At 41.2% G+C, this 21,924-nt stretch overlaps 1 protein-coding gene across 1 annotated transcript in view; it reads right to left on the bottom strand.

Annotated features, from left to right (window-relative positions):
* Positions 1 to 21,924, bottom strand: part of MICU2 (mitochondrial calcium uptake 2) — a 621,891-nt gene that overhangs the window by 515,592 nt on the left and 84,375 nt on the right. The gene's annotated exons all lie outside the window — the stretch shown is intronic.

Here is a 21,924-nt window from a genome sequence, read left to right as displayed (position 1 = left end):
CACAGAAGAATTTACCCCCTTCCTGACCAGGCCAATTTTTGCAATACGGCACTGAGTCGCTTTAGCTGACAATTGCGCAGTTGTGTGACGTTGTACCCAAACAAAATTTACATCCTTCCCCCCCACACACACAAAATAGAGCTTTCTTTTGGTGGTATTTGATCACTGCTGCTTTTTTTTTTTTTTTTTTTTTGCGCTATAAACAAAAGAAAAGCATCAACTTTTTGCTATAATAAATATCCAAAAAAAATAAAAAAATGTCTTCATCAGTTTAGGCAAATATGTATTCTTCTACATATTTTTTTTTTTTTACCAAAATCGCAATAAGCGTATATTGATTGGTTTGCTCAAAAGTTATAGCGTCTACAAAATAGGGGATAGATTTATGGCATTTAATTTTTTTCTTCTTTTTTTTTTTTTACTTGTAATGGTGGTGAACAGCGATTTTTAATTGGGACTGCAACATTGCGGCAGACAGATTGGACACTTTGAGACCATTGACATTTATACAATGATCAGAGCTAAAAATAGACACTGATTACTGTATAAATGTCACTGGCAGGGAAGGGGTTAACACTAGGGGTTTATCAAGGGGTTAAGTGTGTCCTAGGGAGGGGTTTCTAACTGCGGGGGGATGTGACTGACTGGAGGAGGAGCCAGATCATTGTTCCTACTTAGTAGGAACAGACAATGTGTTTCTGCTCCCCTGTCAGAACAGGGACTTGTGTGTTTATACACACACAAATCCTCGTTCCTCGTGGCCACCGGCAATCAGGTCCTCAGCCGTGCAGCGAGCGAGCGCCTGCTATGGCTCTTAAAGGAGCCGCCGTACATATATGGCAATATGCGCAGGAGAGCCATTCTGCCGCCGTATATGTACAGGAGCCGGTCGGGAAGCAGTTAAGATAAAAAAAGACCTCTGTGTGCAGCATACTTACCTGAGCCTATCTCTATCCAGCGATGTTGCAGGAGAGACTCAGCTGCCCGGGACTCATTGACAGACAGCAGAGGAGCGCCATTGACAGCAGCGGAAGCCAATCAAAGTCAGTGAGCCAATGAGAAGAGAGGGGGCAATGCCTAGCCGGGGCTCCGTGTCTGAATGGACACACGAAGCTGCGGCTCCGCTCAGGTTCCCCCATAGTAAGCTGCTTGATGTGGGGGCACTCATCAGTGGGGAGGGACCAGGAGAGCCGAAGAGGGACCCGAGAAGAGGAGGATCAAGGCTGCTCTGTGCAAATCCCCTGCACAGAGCAGGTAATTAAGACGTCTGTTATTTTTAGGCAAAAATAGAGACTTTAGTATCACTTTAAGGACACATGCCATAAAAGAAATATGTAGGCTGCCATTGCTGACCTTTCTGGGAATGCCACTTTCCTGGCTGTAATACAGATTTTTTAGCGTCAATACTGGGTCACCCACCTAAAATAAACATAAAGAGGAATAGTTCTGACTTCTCTCTGACTTACATTTAATACATGCTTGTTCCGGGCTTGCGACTTAAAGTAAGGAGCTGATAAAAGACCAGTGACTCTTTAACCATTTATAAACCCAACCACTAAACTCTCATAGAACCTTTAATACAATTTCAGAAGTTGTTTTCCATAATTTTTAAATGTGTAGTTTTCATTAAAGTGGTTGTAAACCTCAGACATGAAATAAGAAGAAAGCATATCCCTCTATAGTGTGTACTTGTCTCAATTAGGAGCACTAAGTGTCATTTCTGTCTGCTGCTTTGTTCCTCTACGATTAGCATAAATCACTTCTAACAAGTTTTCCGGACACAAAGAGAAAAATGGTGGCAGGGGAGGGACCTCCAGCTGCTTGACAGCCTCAGCTCTGGTCCTGTGTGCTGTGTAAAGGAGGGTGTGCCCCTTCCATCCAATCAGCTCTCAGAGCTCTGAAGGGATAATAAGTTTAACCACTTCAATACCAGGCACTTAGACACCTTCCCGCCCAGGCCAATTTTCAGCTTTCAGCGCTGTCGCAATTTGAATGACAATTGCGCGGTCATGCTACACTGTACCCAAACAAATTTTTTATCATTTTGTTCCCACAAATAGAGCTTTCTTTTGGTGGTATTTGATCACCTCTGCGGTTTTTATTTTTTGTGCAACAAATAAAAAAAAGACTGAAAATTTTGAAAAAAAACAAGTTTTTCTTTGCTTCTGTTAAAATTTTTTGTAAATAAGTACGTTTTCTCCTTCAATGACGGGCACTGATATGGCTGCACTGACGGGCACTGATATGGCTGCACTGACGGGCACTGATATGGCTGCACTGACGGGCACTGATATGGCTGCACTGACGGGCACTGATATGGCTGCACTGACGGGCACTGATATGGCTGCACTGACGGGCACTGATATGGCTGCACTGACGGGCACTGATACGGTGGCACTGATGAGGTGGCACCAATGGGCACTCATAGGCAGCACTGATGGGCACTTGTAGGTGGCATTGATTGGTACATATGGGTGGCACTGGTGTGGCACTGATGGGCACTGACAGGTGACACCGATGGGCAATGACAGGTGGCACCGATAAAATATATTGGGAGCATTGCTGGGCAGATCTGGAACATAATGGTGCCAATCAGTGGCCATCCACATGTTGCCCCTTCCCTGGTGGTCCTAGTGGAGATCCCTGGTGGTCCAGTGTGGTGATCTGAGGGGGGCTGTGCTGATAAACAATCAGCGCAGACCCTCCCTGCCAGGAGAACCGCCGATCGGCTCTCCTCTACTCGCGTCTGTCAGACGCAAGTGAGGAAAAGCCGATCAACGGCTCTTCCCATTGACAGCTTGATCAGCCGTGATTGGACATGGCTGATCACATGGTAAAGAGCCTCCGCCGGAGGCTCTTTACCAAGATCGGTGGAGCTGTGTGTCAGGCTGACACACCGCTCCACCGATCGCCGCGATGCACGCCCCCCGCGGCGGCATGTTATCCTGCTGGACGTCATATGACGTCCAGTCAGGATAACGGAACCACTTCCCGGACGTCAATCCGCTATAGGGCGGGCGGGAAGTGGTTAATTAGTTAAAAAAAAAGTGGTAATGTTAGATAGGTGCCGATTTACTAAAGGCAAACAGACGGTGCACTTTACAAGTGGTGCTGTCCTCTCCAAGGGCATTTGCTCTGGAGCTTTGTAAATGCAGTGATGCTTCACATTGCAAAGAATACCCAATCGCATGCAAGGAAAAAAAAAAAAAAAAAACACAGCATTTTTGCTTACACATGATTGTATGATGGAAGTCAGGAGAGCTTCCCCGCATTTACTCATCTCTGGAGCAAATGCACTTGCAAAGTGCATAGTCTATCTGCTTTTAGAAAATCAACCCCACAATGCCTTAGCTAAATAAATATAATTCAGTTACTGGGTACATCTATTTAAAATCACTTACTGGGGAACAAAAAATTAAAAAATCAGTTTCCAAACAGATATTTCTTATTTTGCTTACCTGCAGGGAAAATTATGAAGATGACTTTCAGTATGTAGTGTGTAACACAAAAGGAAACGGACATTCTAAGGCAAAAGGTAACAATAACTCCAAATAAGGAGATCTCATCACCGTTAGATAATTAACCTTGAAGAGTAACTCCACTTTTGTTAAGAAAAAAATGTATTCCCCTCTGGGTGATCTATGTACATTACAAGGATTTTAACAAACGCTGTTGCAGATTCCTACCTTTTGTTGTTCTGAAGAAGTTCCTGTGTGTTTGTCTGTGTCCATGTGGTAAGTGAATCAAATGGGAGTGATTTCATAATTATCAATCATCTGCTGCACCTGTAGGGCTATAATGAGAAAAGCTGCTGGCATTCATCCCTTTAGATGTTTTTTCCTATTGGTATCTTACCAAAAATGACATTTTTGTTGCAGGGGGGTGCCTGATATCTGATTTGTATCTTATTTCAGACTTCTGGGAAAAATCAGTGAGCCAATCACAAGCAGGAAATTGTGTTTCTGGGGGGGGGGGGGTCGTTCTGTACACATTCTGTGTACAGAACACCTCCAGGTGGCCATATTGCATTTACAGAAAACTACAGAGCTGCAGATTGAAAAGGAAAGGTAATTTTTAAAAAACATTAAATTAAAATTACAATATGACTTGTGTCACAATTTTATATGCTATATTATTTTTTTCTTTATTTGCTATTTTTTCCCCACAAAAGTGGAGTTACCCTTTAAGGCCTCTTGTACACTGCAGCTTGAAAAAAACTCAGTACAGTTTTTTTTTATACTAATCTAAAATGAAGCCCATTGTTTACAGTGTGCCTGTACACACAGGCACACAAACAAGCGATGTGTATTCATGAAGAGGGGAAAATAAAAATGTGTTCCTGGTCAGTATTTTGCACCAGTATACATAAATAAGCTAGAACATGAGAATATGATTCTAGCTGGGAGCTAGAACATGAGAATATGATTCTAGCTGGGAGCTAGAACATGAGAATATGATTATGTGCAAATGCGCAAGCATACTTTCAAATAGGTCCAAATATGTCCAACATGATGGTCTAAAAGTGGGTGTAAACCCACTTTTTGGGACTTCTACCTATAGGTATGCCTAGAATAAGGCTTACCTATAGGTAGTGGAAATAGCTCCTAAACGTGCGCCGTTTAGGGGATATTTCACTTGTAGTCCGCCGGAAAAGTCCAACAGCGCATGCGTGGGGAAGAAACGAAACTAAGTGCCATTTCTTCCCTAGCCTATGCCGTTAATCACGGCTCCCGTGCGCATGCGCGGGAGTGACGTCATGTGGCTTCGGCGAATCACAGAGCCGGAGTCCGCGGCCCGGATGGAAGAGGGCCAGAAGATGGACGCTGCCCACACTGGGGACATCGCTGGATTCTTTTGCAGGTAAGTGGCACATAATGGGCTAGTATGCGATGCATACTAGCGTATTATGCTTTTCATTTGCAGGCTGCAGCAGCGAGCAAAAGAGGAAATAAAACCCATCAGGATTTACTTCCTCTTAAAATTATGTCCAAAAATGCAGATGCTCAAAACATCAGTACCGTGTGCAAGAGGTCTAACTGGGTGACTGTTTTCTCTGTGGGCTTAGAGTGCAAGGATGCTAAAATGAAACACACTTTTACATCATTCTTTATTACTCCATAGAGAGGGCTAACATTGCCCAGTCATGGGGGAAATAATACTTTGTATAAGGTCAGTGACAGAATTCACTGAAGAAAGGATCTGTCACGGACCTTCTCCCCTGCATGGTGCTTTGATTAGAACTTGCAGCCAATAGGTCTGTAACCTTTAGCAGAGATACTAGAATGATAAAAGAAGATCTGTGTACATATACATATAACCTGATATTTTGGAAGGTTGCTGCTCTAGTAGAGACTGCCTTATTTTCTTGGTGTGCTAAGGAGCATTGTGACACAGAGTTGTGCTCCTACACAATCTCACACCATGACATGAACCCACTGAGCACTGACATACAATCTACAGCTGGGGAACTAATGAAAATCATGTCTTCACCTAAAGCAACAGACCACCAATTAACAACTGGCAGCAGTGTAATTTGTGCCATTAGAGCTGAACAAAAGATTGGCAACACTTAATTTGTGTTATTAGCGTGGTGTGTTATGTGTGTGCATGACAAGTATGTCGTACCAGGTCAGGAATTCAGTCTCCAAGTCATAACAAAATGGAACAAAAAGGAGATCATCAGGTAAACTATTCGTTTTTCCCCCAAAGCCAATTCTGTACATTAAGAAACGTGCCTATCTTTAGCTTCCATATGGGACTGGTTCTGAGCTTGATCACAAAATAGAGATAACAATTTGATTCATTAAACTCCAAAGTGACTTTTGCCAGATACGCTTCCAAATGGCATTACTGTTAGACCACCAGAGTTCAAGCCTCAATCAAGTTGTGTCTAAAGAATGTTGTCATAGGCCAATAATGCCAAACACAAACAATTGTTAAATGAAGAAAACAATTAAATTAAAATTCACTGTGGTCTATGGTGAAAACAAAAAAAACAAAAAAAAAAAAAAAAGGGAGTGGGGGCTTGGTTTGAAGAGCTCCAATATCTTACTCATATGCTCGTACAATCAAGTTAAACAAATGTTTTACATTCAACTGATCTACGGAGACAACATACTTGCTGACTGCTTTTAAAGTATGTACTGTATATATACAAAGTCACTTAAACCACATATAGGCTTTAACATGTAAATATTCTGCAAAGTATTATTTAACCACTTCCACACCGGGCCTATTCTGACACTCCTCTCCTACATGTAAAAATCAAAATGTTTTTTGCTAGAAAATTACTCAGAACCCTAGGGAATAAAATGGCAGTCGTTGCAACTTTTTATGTCGCATGGTATTTGCACAACAATTTTTCAAATACTTTCTTTTGGAAAAAAAACAGTTTCATGAATTAAAAAAATAACAAAAAACAGTAAAGTTAGCGCAATTTTTTTGTATAATGAGAAAGATGATGTCACACCGAGTAAATAGCCAAGTCATGTTTTAAAACTGCACACACTCATGGAATGGCGCCAAACTTTGGTACTTAAAAATCTCCATAGGCAACGCGTACATTTTTTTTTATAGGTTACCAGTTTAGAGTTAGAGGTCTAGTGCTAGAATTGTTGTTCTCGCTCTAAAGCACATGGCGATACCTCACATGTGTGGTTTGAACGGTGTTTACATATGTGGGCAGAAGCACACGGGGACGCTTTAGATTTTTTTTTTTTTTACACTTTCTTTTAAAAAAAAGAATTTTTTGATCACTTTTATTCCTGTTACAAGGAATGTAAACATCCCATGCAATAGGAACAGTGCGTGACAGGTTCGCTTTATGGAGAGATATGGGGTCAATACCCCATATCTCCTTCAGGCTGGAAAGCAGGGGATCAAAAAAAAAAAAATTAATGATCCCATGCTTTCCAGCCGCAATCGCGGCTTTGTTTACAAATGCCCAGACGTGACATCATAATGTCGCACCCGAGCCTGCGATGGTCATATAGATGACTGGTGACGATCTGATGATTCTTTTCTCCGGGTCTCCGATGGCACAGGAGAGTCCAGAGAAGCAGCGGAGGGCAGCGGGTCCCCTCTTGCCGCCTGTAAGAACGATCAAGCATTGGAACTGCTGCTATGATTGCTCCTATGGTGCACAGAATCGCCGGCTCTAAAAGATGACACCTGAATGATGCCTGCAGCTGCTCCCATCATTCAGCTATCCCCACTGAAAGTCAAAGACATCATATGATTCTGTTATTCAGTGATTCTGTTTCTGAATGGGGTTTATTTTTTTCTGACATGTTGGTGTTAATTCTTTTTTTTTTTGGAAAGGTCTGAGGTATTTAGTAAGACAGTTTTTTACAGTTGTAACAACTTTTTGGAAAGTGAAGAAATTAAATAAAATCCGTTTTTTTCCACAATATGTTTTTTTAAATAATGTCACTAGTACAGTACAGCATCATCATATGTGGTGTGGCAGTATGTTAAATAAATATTTTTTTTAAATTCAATACTGATAAAGATTTTTTTATTTAATGCTGGGGTGTGATCAGGGATTTTGTTTTACACTTTGACTGTGGTTACTGGGATGATCACTGTAACAGAAGTGTTTTGAACTGTCATGAATGGGTTCAATTTATAACAGCTGTGATTTACCATTGTGTGCTGTGGTTGGCCCACAGTTATCACATTGTACAGGGTGCGGTGATTGGCCCAGGTACCATGTGATAGCTGTGGGCCAATCACAGCATCACTATAGGAATCACAGGTGTTACGAATGAAACTCATTCATAACAGCTTTGTTGACGTTGTGATTATGTGATCACTGTGTTTTCACATGATCCCCCGGGCCCTTCGAATCCACTGTATCCCACTGTTGTGAGAGGAGTGTGCTACACACCACTAACCCAGAAGCGGCAGGATGACGCACATGTACGTCATCCTGCCTGTCCATACTGCCCTGTTCTAGTAAATATACCATGGCCCGGGCAAGCAGTTAAAACTGGAGATCAGAGGCCTCTAATGAAGTCCAGGTGTTGAAATGCGCCAGTGAAAGGGCTTGAAGATACATTGGTACATGTCCGATACAGAGTGCGTTAAAGATTAAGATTGTGGCTGTAATTTGTTCCTAGCTTACTCCAGCTCTGTATACACATGAAATTATCCGATAGTGCTGCTTGCACTTACGTTATGTTAACCTTGCTTTTTCCAATTAACCTATTATGAGAAACCTCTTCTCTCTTTGAGCAGCATTGCACACTTATATGCTGGTACAAGAACATGCTTTTTTGTCAGCGGAACACCTACCAATACAGAGTTCAAGACCCCAGAAGGAATAAAGCTTGATGCCATGAAGAGGAGATTAAAAGTCGGTCAAATAGTGCTTAATAAACATGTGCCAAGTTCTAGTTCAGAGGTGGTAGGTTTGCACCTGGGAGTACAGTGTGATACTCAGTGTGTATATGCGGTGGATTTACTAAATGTTTAAAATGCACATAGAAAAATGACTATTTCACAGGTTTATTTTATTTTTTTATATATTTTATTTTCCACAAGTTATTTTGTGAGCTCTCCAATTCGTTTTTCTGTTATAATAAACTGACCGTTACGTAGATCTATGTAGCTAGTTTATCTATACAAAGACATCTGTCCACTGTAGGCTAAAAGGAGGTGGCAGCTACATATTATATTTACCAATGACACAAGAGAAACCCAGAGAGACTTCTCAGCAAATGGTAGATCCACCTGCCAGGGGACAAGTGAGGCACATGTTACACAGGATAACCTTACATCTTTGTCAGAGAAATAATTACAATGTATACTACAGAACTGGCCAAAAACCCTTTCTTCTGAGAACATATGGAACTTTTTGTTTTGCATAAGTGAAAACATGCTCTTTGTACTTTTTCCCCCAGCAGGCATATCATGTAATTTTTTGCATCTGGCTCTACAAGGCTTTCTGTAAATCCTGCATTAGCAGCTTTCCCATTCAGTAGATACACTTCAGATTAAAGGGGTTTGTTGGGTTCAGAGCCAATAAAGAGCAACTCAGGTAACAAGCACATCACGGAACTGCTAATGCTAGCCAAAAAAAATTCACAAATGTGCTAAACTCTGAACAAAGTTACGATTTTCATTAATCTGCTGCACCAGATCTTGCCGGGACTATGAGAGTGCCTCTGGACAGAACCGCAGTCTGCTGCCAATAATAATTGTGCAAACTCCCTCTGACAGACCTTCATTCTCTGTTTAATACTACCTATAGAGTGCATCGGGAGTGAATAAGAGTTTATGTATTTTATATTACTGCATAGTTTGATAGGTCCTCCTGCACGCTCCCTTTCGGCACCCAAGTGTAGCTAATCTTTATCTCTTGATTTCGGTAGACTGCTGACCTGAACCTTTAAGGCTCGTTCACATCATACATGCATGAAAACTGATGGGAAAACCATGCAGATTTCACTTGCAGAGACATCAGTTTCACTTCAGTTTTTTTGCACGTCAGTTATGTGCCCTGTTCACACCAATGTTGATGTCATGTGAGTTTTTTTTCCCGTACAGAAAACTGCATACATGTTGCAAATTCCTGCGCTGAAAAAATCTGCACATTGTGGTGTAAACAGGGCACATAGAGAACCATTGTTTTCTTTGAGCCCTTGCAGAATGCATGCAAAAAAACGGACAACTATCCGTGTGAACAAGGCCTTATACTTTTCTTGTAGTTGCATGACTTAACCATTCGTATATAACAGTTCTCTAGAAGCTTTATTATCTCCTGTATGTGGCTCAAATAAACCAAGCAAGTATAGAAAACAAAAAAGCATAAGAGGGACTGTATCCGCTAGCCTACCAGGGCAATTTTTATACATACATGTTAAAATTTGCATTACCGGTATTTTGCTTTAAAATTACTTTGAACCCCCAAACTTTTTTTTTTTTTTTTTCTTTAAGACAAAGGCCCAGGAGAATAAGATAGGTAGCTGTTGCAATTTCTTAAGTCACATGATAATTACACAGCCATTAATCAAGGGCAAATTTTCAGGAACATTTAAAGAGTAACTTCACTTTTGTTGAGAAAAAAAAAACATTCTCCTCTGGGTTAGCTATGTACATTGCAGGGATTTGAACAAAACTTGGTCGCAGATTCCAACCTTTTGTTATTCTACAGAAATAGCCGTTTGTGTCCATGTGTTCAGTGAATCTGAATGGGAGTGATTTTATAATTTTCAGTTAGCTGGCTGCACCTGCAGGGCTCTAATGAGGAAAGTTGCAGGGTCTGCATTCCTTTAGACATGAATTCCTTTTAAAAGTATATCACCAAAAATGACACTTTTGTTGCAGGGGATATTCAAAATCAGATTTGTATCTTAGTGCAGATGTCTGGGAAAATCAGTGAGCCAATCACACAAGCAGGGGGCATTCTGTACACCATCTGTGTACAGAATGCCTCCAGGTAGCCATATTGCATTTTACAGAAATTCACAGAGTTGATGATTGAAAGGGAAAGGAAATTTTTAAGAATGTTCAATTACAATATATTTGTCACAATAGTATAGGCTATATTATGCATGCACTTTGCATTTGTGTGCGAGCATGTGGGGATGTGTTTAAAATGTCACACCTTTTCTTGCATTTACTTTATTGCTGCAACAGGGACAGGTACTCATTATTAAAGACATTGGGGGTCTATTAGACTTCCGATATCTCCCCTGCCCTTCAAAGCATGTGATCAAACACAGGTGTGTTTGCTCAGATGCTTCCCTGGCTGTACTAGCCAAGGAATGATAGCACTGAGACCAGGAGGAGAGACGAAATCCTCGTTACTTTCGCTTCATTCATCACAGATGAGATTGAGGAACAGATGTTGTACCATCCCACCTTTGGGCAGCTGGCCAAAACGCTTACAGCGGCCCCAGGTTCCCCAGTGGAACTAGAGGACCCAAGCATGGTGGGGGGCCCTTCCAAGCACTGTAAAAGGGATTGAGCAGCTGCAAAGCCACTTGGATCACTTTTACTGGAAAGCCGATTGCTTTGTTCTTCTGAAGCATTATCAGCCATGATCCTGGTAGAACCACTTGCTGGCCAGGCTGTATATATATACGTACACTGGGGAGCAAGCAGTTAAAGCATTTCTAAAGGCGTTAAAAAGGTGACCCACTTGCTGCAATACAGGCAAGGTGGTCTTTAAAATATCTGCCCAACCTTTCATCTTCATTCAGACCAAGGGACATTTGCAAATCTACAGAAGCATTCCTTGTCTCAACTGCCCAAAAATAGGGGTTGTGAACTTCTTTCACTCCACACACCTTAAAATAGGAGTGAAATTGGTGATGTTCCACTAACTATAAAACTGCATGCCGCCACATAGTCGCGTTCCTTCTCTGGCTCTGCAAGGACTGGAACAAGTGATCAGAAATTACAGCAAAGAATTTATATTTTGGCTTACTAATGCTTGCTTTTATTCCATTCCAAATGAAGCAATCTGTGGGGAAACTGAGTGACATATCAGATCCAGCAGAATACCTAGAGATAAATAAATAGATAGAACAACTTCAATGGGCTCTACACATGTTCTACTTTCATGACTTGCAGATGGCTGAATTGACAACTGAAGCCACATGAAAGAAAATTATACATTTTCTTATTAAGGAAACTTTCCTTTGTTGCAATATTTAACATTTTTCCTACAGATTTCAAATAAACCTTGCTATTGTTAATATGTATTCCCCCATTAGCTCATCTCTCCAGCTTGAGTCTGCTTGTGCATTTCATGCGATCATCTTCAGATCAAACAAGAAGTGGAACCTGCCTCCTCCTCATCGCTTGAGTGAACGCAGCTTGGCAGAGGATATCTTAACTAGGATTCCTTGGAGAAGACTCAAAAAGCACATTTTCCAGACAAACAATATGGAACTTGTTCATCACAAGCCGACATATAAAGGAGACATACCTTTGACCCTCACTACTCACCTTAACATTACTGCTGATTGGAGCACTGTGCATGTCAGACTGCTGGAGACCCAGACCACTGCACTCCGAGTTGAGCAGAGGTCCAGATCTTCAGAGTGCTGCTAGCACAGGACATTTTACCCCGTCTGCAGCACAATAGTACACTAAAAAATAAAAAAAATGCCTGCATTTATTACTGTTCAAGCAGCCTAACTGCATTACAGGTAATACAATAATAATGCTTCAAATTTGGCTTTACATTTTCAAAGGGTGTGACAGAAAACCTGCTTTAACCATTTCGCTGCCACAACCGGGTTTACATTTTTTGCACACGTTTAAAAAAAAAAAATAATTTTAGGCTTGAAGATTACATAAAACCCCCAAACATTATATATTTTCTGAAAGGAGACACCCTAGAGAATAAAATAGTGGTAGTTCCAATTTTTTTATGTCACTTGATATTACTGCAAAGGTATAGGGAGCCTCTAATTTTTATAAAAAACACACTAAAGTGAATTTTAGGGCAAACGCAATAAACAACCCAAAGTTTTGGTAAAATATAAAAAAGACAAAGTTGCACCGAGTACATAGATACCCAAAATGTCAAACCTTAAATTTGTGTGCCGCCGTGAAATGGTGACTTACTTCAGTAACCTATATTTTCTATAGGCGACACTTCAAAAGCCCCCTATAGGTCATCAGTTTAGTGTTATGGAGGAGGTCTGGTGCTAGAATTATTGCTTTTACCCCAGCATGTGTAGCGATATGCAACCCGTAGGCACCCCAGATGCATACATTTAAGTTCCTACGTATGTACAGTGGGGACGGAAAGTATTCATACCCCTTTACATTTTTCACTTTTTGTTATATTGCAGCCATTTGCTAAAATCATTTAAGTTCATTTTTATCCTTATTAATGTACACACAGCAATCACATATTGACAGAAAAACACAGGAATGTTGACATTTTTGCAGATTTATTAAAAAAGAAAAACTGAAATATCACATGGTCCTAAGTATGCAGACCCTTTGCTCAGCATTTAGTAGAAGCACCCTTTTGATTTAATACAGCCATGAGTCTTTTTGGGAAAGTTTTTCACACCTGGATTTGGGGATCCTCTGCCATTACTCCTTGCAGATCCTCTCCAGTTCTGTCAGGTTGGATGGTAAACGTTGGTGGACAGCCATTTGTAGGTCTCTCCAGAGATGTTCAATTGGGTTTAAGTCAGGGCTCTGGCTGGGCCATTCAAGAACAGTCACGGAGTTGTTGTGAAGCCACTCCTTCGTTATTTTAGCTGTGTGCTTAGGGTCATTGTCTTGTTGGAAGGTAAACCTTCGCCCCAGTCTGAGGTCCTGAGCACTCTGGAGAAGGTTTTCATCCAGGATATCCCTGTACTTGGCCGCATTCATCTTTCCCTCGATTGCAACCAGTCGTCCTGTCCCTGCAGCTGAAAAACACCCCCACAGCATGATGCTGCCACCACCATGCTTCACTGTTGGGACTGTATTGGACAGGTGATGAACAGTGCCTGGTTTTCTCCACACATACCGCTTAGAATTAAGGCCAAAAAGTTCTATCTTGGTCTCATCAGATCAGAGAATCTTATTTCTCACCATCTTGGAGTCCTTCAGTTGTGTTTTTAGCAAACTCCATGCAGGCTTTCATGTGTCTTGCACTGAGGAGAGGCTTCTGTCGGGCCACTCTGCCATAAAGCCCCGACTGGTGGAGGGCTGCAGTGATGGTTGACTTTCTACAACTTTTTCCCATCTCCCGACTGCGTCTCTGGAGCTCAGCCACAGTGATCTTTGGGTTCTTCTTTACCTCTCTCACCAAGGCTCTTCTCCCCCGATAGCTCAGTTTGGCCAGACGGCCAGCTCTAGGAAGGGTTCTGGTCATCCCAAATGTCTTCCATTTAAGGATTATGGAGGCTACTGTGCTCTTAGGAGCCTTAAGTGCAGCAGAAATGTTTTTGTAACCTTGGCCAGATCTGTGCCTTGCCACAATTCTGTCTCTGAGCTCTTCAGGCAGTTCATTTGACCTCATGATTCTTATTTGCTCTGACATGCACTGTGAGCTGTAAGGTCTTATATAGACAGGTGTGTGGCTTTCCTAATCAAGTCTAATCAGTATAATCAAACACAGCTGGACTCAAATGAAGGTGTAGAACTATCTCAAGGATGATCAGAAGAAATGGACAGCACCTGAGTTAAATATATGAGTGTCACAGCAAAGGGTCTGAATACTTAGGACCATGTGATATTTCAGTTTTTTCTTTTTTAATAAATCAGCAAAAATGTCAACAATTCTGTTTTTCTGTCAATATGGGGTGCTGTGTGTACATTAATGAGGAAAAAAATTAACTTAAATGATTTTAGCAAATGGCTGCAATATAACAAAGTGAAAAATTTAAGGGGGTCTGAATACTTTCCGTCCCCACTGTATATGTGGGGGTTGGGGGCCTCAATTTTTTTTGGGAGGGGGGCAAAAAAAAAAAAAGTTTTGCTTAACTCCTCTGTGCTCCACTGAATGTATTGCAATGCCGGGGACACAGAAGCTGACCTGGAAGGGACGTCATACACTTTGCTTTCTGGGTCAGCAACAAGGGAGGGGGAGGAGAGCAGATGTGTGTCTGCTCTTCTCCCTCCCCTCCACCCGCTATATCTGTCCTGGGCCTGCAGATGAGCAAGAAGACCCCGGAAGTCGGGGCATGCACGTGGGGGGGAGGGGGGGGGTCCAAAAATCTGCCTGTTCATTTCGCACACGATCTCAGTGGCTGCAGCCACAGGATTGTGTGTGAAACCGCCGACTGTCAGGACCATACAACATATTGACCTGGCAGAGAAAGGGTTAAAGTTGAAGATAGATTCACAACATGTTTTCTGGTCCAGGAGCAATCTAAATGTGCTAAATGCTAAAAGTTAGCCCCAAATGATCCGATTTTGACATGCTCAAATGTCAGCAGCACTTCCTTTTATAGTGTAAGGCTAGTCAGTCATACACGGCTTGAATGATACCTGCCAGATTAGTCAAACTTCGAGCTGTGGTTGACCCTGTTGGTAAACTTGCCAAAGCTTAAACTAAAAGTTGAGGGAGCTGGGTAGAAAATACTCTGCCAGAAAGCAACTGCAGCCAATGAGATGCAGTCACTGTTTGGGTATCATGGCAGTCACTGTTTGGGTATTTTGACAGCCACAGGAGCAGCGGCTGTTGAAATATAATACACTGTAGGAGAGATTGCACCCATCCACCCCATTTAGCATGGATGTGGGAAATCTTGATTTCTCTTGTTCAAACAGCAGGCTCAAAGAGAGAAATCTCAACATGTATGGCTAGCCTAAGGGTCTACCTAAGCTATATTCTATGTGTAGAAATAGTGTTGCACTGCAAAGAAGCATTAAAAAATGAGATGAAATGAAGGTACTTCCAACAGCAATCAATGAGATTTCTGCTGTAATTCAGCAGGTTTAAAAAAAACAGATTTTTTTTTTGTGTCAGGGTTTAGTCGCAAAGATTTATAGCATCTTTATTTAGCAGCAGAGGTATGCACACACCAGTTTGAATATTACAGGCACATAAGCAGCAAGTGTTTGAAATAAGCTTGCTAAGGAATATGCCTTTGGTTGCCAACATTTGCCCATGCCACTTTCTTCAGCTTTACAGATCTTGTAATTAGTTCTTTAATATGTTTGGCTTCTAGAAGTGATTATTACGTGCTAAGAAGTCAGCAAACCTGCTTCCACAAACACATTTCCTATGTGGCCTGACATGTCATACACCAGTTGTGCTGACATGGGTTCAACTCAACAAAACAGACACATTCAGACATGTTACCATCAGTCTGCTTTACACTGGCTAAAAATAAATTGTAGGTGATCTTTTCCAAAACACCAAAACTCGACAGTCGTTTGCTAGAAAAACCTATTATTGAAGGTATCATATGCACTGCCTGAAATGGTTACAGTATCTCCAAAGCCAAACTTTTTTTTATTTGTTTTGCACAGAGAAGGTAAAGTTTAATACCCTTGACATTTTTATTTACATTTTTTTTCTCCCTATATGTCCCATTAGGGAGATTTTCCTTCATTTCCATTCTCGAGACAAGAGGAGATCTTTTCAAAGGAAGTGAAATCCTCTCCTTGCGGATACTTGAACAAGCGTTCCCAAGGGAAGATTTCCCCTACATTCAGTTTCCAATGACGGTTCAAATGTACAGATTTTTGGTCTCTTGCAGTCATGTTGGAAATGGTCACCAGGACAAACAGAGGGGAATCTTCCCATCAACCTAATGATGGGTTCCTGAGAGGCTCTAGTCTAAAACATTATAATTCCATATGTTCAACAGTCTTGTTTGACAAAATCACAAGAAAATATCTAAAGGCCAATTACAGTAAAGTATGTCAAACAGCAATACAAACCTGACAGAGGTTCTAACCCCATTACCACTCTATACAAAACAAAAAAAACACTAAAGTTTTGCCTTAAAGCGGTAGTAAACCGCATAAAAAAATAAATAAAAAATTTGGGCCTCAGGTAGTTTAAAGTGGGTTACACACTCAGAAAAATCAGCGAATGAGCTTCCGATTTTCCTAGCTGTTTCACAGCAAATCGGAACCGATGAATGGAAATTCTTACTAAAATTCTCGTACAACAAAGGCTTTTTTTTTTGTTTGTTTCTGGTCATGCGCAGCCTTTTTCAGATGTTTTCTGAAAACGGTAAACATTAAAAACGAAAATCATTAGTTCTGTTCACGTACGAGAACAATTTTGGAGTTTGTCCCTTCGGGAATTTTCGCACGAAAATTCGGAATTGGCTGTCGAAAGTTGTGTACATGCTATACGAAAGTCGTACGAAAAATTATTTTCTTCTAGTGTGTACGAGCCTTAAAAGAGGATGTAAACCCGATTCATGACATTTGAGCTGGGCACGTATATCTGCAGTGTTTTGTCATCTCTCTTCAAAGCACTGTGTCCCATAGCTTTGTTCTGTCCCGTTCTTCTGTTATCAGACTGATAACTCTTGACAAGTTCTGTCACATATGATGTGTTCTGTGTTGGGGAGGAAGCTATAAATAGATTAGCAGAGCCCTGAACGATTTAATGAACAGAGCTAAAAGTCACTACCTATGAGGAGAGGGGGTGTGTGCCTTTCCTCCAATCAGCTGTCTTGGCTGTATGCCTACACTTCACTGCAGTGGTAACCAGGAAGAGAAACCAACACGATCTGAACTTTCTAAACATTATATAAAGATGAAGACAGCAGATATACATTTAAAAAACTTATATAGGGAGATTTGTTTCATCTCTATCATCTGAGGCTGTTCACTTCACTGGGTATATGAGGGTTTACATCCACTTTGTCATAATGTGCTATAGAGCTGCACGATTCTGGATAAAATAAAAATTACAATTTTTTTGCTTAGACTAAAGATCACAGTTCTCTCACGATTCTCTGCGTAACATCATCTTTTACATTATACTAAGAAATGGGGCTAACTTTACTGTTTAGTATTTTTTTAAATTTATTAAAGTGTATTTTTTCTCAAAAAATTGCATTTGAAAGACCACAAGCAACAAGTTTCAGAAAAAGGCTTAGTCTTCAAGTGGTTAAACTGACCTCAATTACAGACCGAAGTTCATCCCTTTGATTTAACAATGTTTTTTTATCTCAGCACTGAGCAATGTTGTGAAAAACTTTGCCGGCTGCTTTTAAAAAAAAAAAAAAATATGACAGCTCTGAACAGAGAACTGCTCTGCAGTGTTTACATGAATATGCTGGATTAGGATTGTGAGGGGGGTTGAATCAAGAGTGAGAATTTTTAGATGATTAATCGTGCAGTTCTAATGTGCATCGCATACTAGTACATTATGACAGACTTACTTGAAAACGAAGCCCCCCACCAGTGAAGGTGCTTCCATTTTCACGGGCTTCGGCAATATGACTAGCCGAGCCTGCAATGCCATCACATTAGTGTGCGGAAGCCGCTGTTTACCATTTATGAAACATTAGAGCTGGGGAAAAAATTGATTTCAATCTTGAATCGAGTTGAGAGGTCAAATCGATTCAAAATTTAAGCAAATCGATTTTTTCAGTTTTTTTTTTTTTTCACCACGCCGGTCGTGAGGAGCTGCGGGCAGGAGTTTTTAGGCGAGGCAGTGTGCATCGCACACTAGTAAATTATGACAGACTTACCTGAAAATTAAGCCCTCCACCAGTGAAGGTGCTTCCATTTTCATGGGCTTCGGCAATAAGACTAGCAGAGCCTGCAATGCCATCACATTAGTGTGCGGAAGCCGCTGTTTACGGCACGGCTCTGAAGGAACGACATGGGTATGCCATTCTTTCAGAGCACATGTGCCGATGACGTCACCGGGTGCATCTAAAGTAAATAGATCTTCTAAACGGCGCACGTTTTGGAGATAATTACTGTACCTATAGGGAAGCCATATTATAGGCCTACCTATAGGTAAAAATCATACAAAAGGAGCTTACTCCCACTTTCAGAGGGCAAGTAAAATATAAACAAGGCACCACCACAAGGCTCCACATCTTAGGGTGGAACCTTGTGACGCCACTTCCGGTGCCTATTGCGGAAGCGTAGTGAGGAGGCGAGTGTGACACTCCATTTTATACTGCAAATTTTGTTCTTACTTGATATAAGCAGCTTTTTTTATTAAACAAGTTCTACTTTATCTGGCAATATTGCACTATGGTTGTTTTTTTGTTTTCCTTGAGTGCCATCTACACAAGAAGTATTTGTGGTTTGGAGCTAGCTTTTCTTTCTATACAGAACTATCCAGTGGTGGTATCTATTTAGTCTTCGCTTGGGACCTGAATGTCTCCATAGATCCACCAGCAGGAATTCCCATTCACTGTCTGATGAGCCTTGTTTGACCCTTTGGTCATTGTTGGAGGTGAGCGACCAATCTATAAAATTTTACAATCGATGTTGGATTGATGCTTTGTTTTCCATCTATCAAGCTACCATTTATGAGACATTAGGGCTGGGGAAAAAAATCGATTTAAATCTTGAATCGAGTTGAGAGGTCAAATCAATTCAAAATTTAAGCAAATCGATTTTTTCAGTTTTTTTTTTTTTTCACCACGTCGGTCGTGAGGAGCTGCGGGCAGGAGTTTTTAGGCGAGGCAGTATACCTCGCATACTAGTACATTATGACAGACTTGCCTGAAAACGAAGCTCTCCACCAGTGAAGGTGCTTCCATTTTCACGGGCTTCGGCAATATGACTAGCTGAGCCTGCAATTCCATCACAGTGTGCGGAAGCCGCTGTTTACCATTTATGAGACATTAGGGCTGGGGAAAAAAATCGATTTAAATCTTGAATCGAGTTTAGAGGTCAAATCAATTCAAAATTTAAGCAAATCGATTTTTTTAGGATTTTTTTTTTTTCACCACGTCGGTCGTGAGGAGCTGCGGGCAGGAGTTTTTAGGCGAGGCCGTGGCTTCGGCCTAGTCCGCTAGGCCGGACGCCGCGGACTAGGCTGAAGCCGCAGCCTCGCCTAAAAGCTGCCTGCAGCTCCCCAGGACCAGCGCTGACACCGCACCGGTCCTGAGGAGCTGCGGGCAGGAGTTTTCAGGTGAGGTCGTGGCTTCGGCCTAGTCCGCGTGGCCAGACGCCGTGGACTAGGCGGAAGCCGCGGCCTCGCCTAAAAACTCCTGCCCGCAGCGCCTCACGACTGGCGCGGTGTCAAAAAAAAAAAAAAAAAAAAAAAAACCTCGATTCGAATCGTGAATCAAGTTTTTTTTAAGAAAATCTCCCAGCCCTAGGAGACTTTACTTTAATTATATATAAAACTTTATTTTAGTATGGTTTATTTTTGTTTAAGTTAAGTTAACGGCACACTATATTGAATAAGCGCACCACTCCCCCTTCTTTCTGTTTTAGTTTTTATTCGTTGATTTATTCCCTCTCCACTATCCAAAACAAAAAACAAAAAAAAAGTTTGGCCTTTAGTTATACTCTATTTTACTTGTACCTATAGGTAAGCCTAGAATAAGGCTTACCTATAGATACTGTAAATATCTCCTAAACGTGCACCCTTTAGGCGATATTTACTATATATGCAGCCGATGACATCACCTTATGCGGACCTTTCCTTTAGAATCATGTGCCATAAACAGTGGTTTGCCATCGCAGGAGTGACATCATTAAGGCTTCGGCCAGTCACACAGCTGGACCCGGAAGGAAGACTGGTGAAGATGGAAGCGGCCCCCAGCGATGACATTGCATCGCTGGAAGGCTTCGTTTTCAGGTAAGTTTCACATAACGTGCTAGTACGTGAGGCATACTAGCACATTATGGCTTTGACTTGCAGGTCAAGAAAAAAAAAAAAAAAAGAAGGTTGGGGGGGGGGGGGGGGGATGACCCAGTGGTTTTCAACTGCTTTAACCATTTTTAGATGGGGTAGCTGCATTTGTTTTCTTTATTTCATTTTTTTCCCCCCCTTCAGTTTTACATGGTGATATGCCAGTAACACACTACCTTTCATAGATTAACATTCACTACACTGTATATAGAGGAAGAGCACTGTCACCCTAGCACAGGACTACAGAACATCTTGCCCTCTGCCCTTAACACAAGGGAGAAGTATGCTGTAGTTTACAGAGGATAACTAGTTAGGGCTGATGACATCAGCACTAGATTTTGGCAGGATCAACAGGTATTTCTTTGCACTAATAGAACAGAAACTACAAAAACACTCTTCTCAATGGAATAAAAGGTACCTTTAACAGCAAAGAGGTGAAATTAATTGTTCGGATGTACATATACTTGAAGTTAGCAGGCAGCCCTTGCACATGATGGTCAAAGACTTCTTGCAGGAACTGACAACAGTGTAAAGTAGGCCTTCATGGGCTCTACAGAAGTGGAAAAAATTCTACCTGCCAATTAGTATATTACAGTGAAAAGATAGTGGTTAACATTTGCTTATCACAGGTTCTAGAGGCTGATTTCACAGACATGTTATAATCTGAGGAATTTCTATTACATGCAAAATCAAAGAGCCTTTCCAGGCATATTTTGTGTCACAGGCATATAAGGCGATTTGCAATTACTGTCGTGATCAAGATAACTGGTTTCAACTGAGCTCACATATTCTTCATCAGGATTCCACTTAGAATCACTACATGATTTACACCCTTGTAACGGCTTAATCACAGATCATGGGAACACGTTGTGTGATGTATTAATTCCTATCTATTAAAGGCAGTTGCCTTCGGCCAGAAAGACAGAAGTGTTCCTGTATGTGATGTCAACAGAATCTGAAAGCGATTGAAGTACTTTGTCTGAAATACCTTTCAGGCTATAAGCTTACATGCTTCCTGTCGGCCACAAACCCAGAGGAGTACAGGCTCAGGTAAAAGCACTAAACGTGCACTAGCTGTGGTAGTTCCTTTACAAACACCACCTTCTTTATAAACACGTAGATTATTTGAAGGTTTTCATTGCTTAAAGCGGAACTCCAGTTAGGAAGAATAAATAGCATTAGGTCTCACCATCACCAAAAATACACATAATGCTTGCTGGTCTACGGGGGCTCTAATAGAATGTACTGCTCATCTTATTCTATTGTCCAGCAGGCTTCCTTGGTGCTTAATGAGCGGTCCCCCGAAACGGCTCCTTTTTATCAGTCCCTCAATCTGGACCAAGAGAAGATAAAATTAAAGAATCGAGCGAGAAGACTGGAGTTCCCTCTGCCATGGGACTGAGGTTCATCTCTACTAGAGTTTCACGATTCTGGATAAAATGAGAATCACAATTTTTTTACTTAGAATAAAGATCACGATTCTCGGTGTAACATCTTTCACATTATACAAAAAAAAAAAAAAAAATGGGCTAACTTTACTGTTTGGTTTATTTTTAATTTATTGAAGTCTATTTTTTCCCAAAAAAATTGCTTTTAAAAAAGACAGCTGCGCAAATACAGTGTGACATATAATATTGCAACGACCGCCATTTTATTCTCTA

Source organism: Aquarana catesbeiana, linkage group LG02 (assembly GCF_042186555.1).
Source record: "Aquarana catesbeiana isolate 2022-GZ linkage group LG02, ASM4218655v1, whole genome shotgun sequence".
NCBI lineage: Eukaryota > Metazoa > Chordata > Amphibia > Anura > Ranidae > Aquarana > Aquarana catesbeiana.
This window is presented reverse-complemented; position numbering and strand designations above follow the sequence as displayed.